The sequence below is a fragment of the Dromiciops gliroides genome, chromosome 6, assembly GCF_019393635.1.
Source record: "Dromiciops gliroides isolate mDroGli1 chromosome 6, mDroGli1.pri, whole genome shotgun sequence".
Lineage (NCBI taxonomy): Eukaryota > Metazoa > Chordata > Mammalia > Microbiotheria > Microbiotheriidae > Dromiciops > Dromiciops gliroides.
Genome location: NC_057866.1, coordinates 219,462,633 through 219,464,395, shown reverse-complemented (window position 1 = coordinate 219,464,395; position 1,763 = coordinate 219,462,633). Strand labels below are relative to the sequence as shown.

General features: G+C 37.5%; 1 pseudogene; it reads left to right on the top strand.

Annotated features, from left to right (window-relative positions):
* The first annotated feature begins 239 nt into the window (after positions 1-239).
* LOC122730543 lies at positions 240-1,143 on the top strand (annotated as a pseudogene).
* Positions 1,144-1,763: the final 620 nt, after the last annotated feature.

The window sequence follows — 1,763 nt, the reverse complement described above, 5'->3', positions numbered from 1 at the left end:
CTAGGAAGGGGTAGTAACAATGATTTCAGACAAAACAAAAGTAAAAATAGACCTAAAACTCTTTAAAGGAGATAAGCAAGGAAACTTTTTGGCTAAAAGGTACCATGGACAATGAAATACTGTCAATACTAAGTAAACATGCAGACTTCCTGCCAAGGCACTGGAAGAAGCTCTTTCGCTACATGGCCACCCCCAATCCATCTGAAGCAGAACACTGAAGAATGGTACCAGCCAGCACCATGCAGTTAGATGATGTTATCTGGGATATGCTTGGAAACAAGCAGTTCTGTTCTTACAAAATGAAAACCAAGACCCAGAATGTTTGTCAAAATGAATACAACCTAACTGGATTATATAACTGGTCTGTCCGCCCATTAGCCAATAGCCAGTATGCTACCATCAAAGAAGAGAAAGGTCAGTGCTACTTGTATATGAAGGAGATAGAATAAGCAGCTTTCCTTAGGCGCCTATGGGAGCGAGTCCAACTCAGTAAGAATTATGAGAAAGCTCTGGAGCAAATAGATGAAAATCTTATTTACTGGCCTTGCTTCCTTCAGCGCAAATGTAAACAGCAGTTCACCAAGATTACCCAGTACCTGATTCGAATCCATAAACTTATTTTAAAGTGACAGAGGAAACTCATTCCCTTGAGCAAAAAGGTTGAAAGGTATGAAAAAAGATGAGAGGAAAAAGCATTAATAGCTACTCAGCTAGATAATGCAATAGAAAAGGAATTATTGGAGAGGCTAAAACAAGATACTTATGGTGACATCTACAACTTCCCCATTCATACCTTTGACAAGACTTTGGAAAATCAGGAATTTGAAAGCAACTACTCAGATACTGAAGAGAAAGATGAGGAAGAGGAAGAAGATAATGATGATGATGATTTGAACAGAAGGGAATTTGTGGAAGATTGAAGTGGAAAAGAGTGGCATCAGTGATTTTGAGGATGTGGATAAATTAGAAGCTACCAGTGAAGAAGATCAGGAGGAGATATCATCCAGTGAAGAAGAAAGAGCTCCTATTGCCTAACACAAAAGCAAAGCCCCACTCAAAGGCCCCATGAAGAGAAAGGGAGACTATGTGAAAGGAGAGTATGAGCAGGAGACAGAAACAGTGACCAGAGCTCAGACTGCCTGATCATCTTCAGGCATTATGTAAAGAGACAGAAACAGGAAGGAATATTCTCATTTTTCTGTCTTTTAAAAGATCCTTGCTCTCCCATTTTATGTTTAAAGGCTTTGTTTTTTAAGCACACACACACCACACACACAACCCCCCCACACACACACCAACTAAGTATATATGCACCAAATCACATAGCATCCAAATTCCAGAAGCCTTCCCAATAAGATCAGAGATGAAGCAAGAATGCCTATTGTCACCACTATTTACAATATTGTTCTAGAAATGCTAGTTATAGCAATAAGAAAAGAAAAGAAAATGAAGGAATTAGAATAAGCAGTGAGGAAACAAAACTATCACTCTTTGGAGGATGTTATACTTAGAAAATTGCAGCAAATCAACTAAAAACCTAGTTGAACAACTTTAGCAAAATTTCAGGATAGTAAACAAACCTACATGAATGCTTAGAACTTCTATATATTACCAACAAAGTCCAGCAGGAAGATACAGAAAGTGAAATTCTATTTAAAATAACTGCAAATTATATAAAATACTTGAGAGCCTACCTGTCAAGATAAACCCAGGAAATATATGTACACAATTATAAAATATTTTCATCATTTCTTACTGTGCAA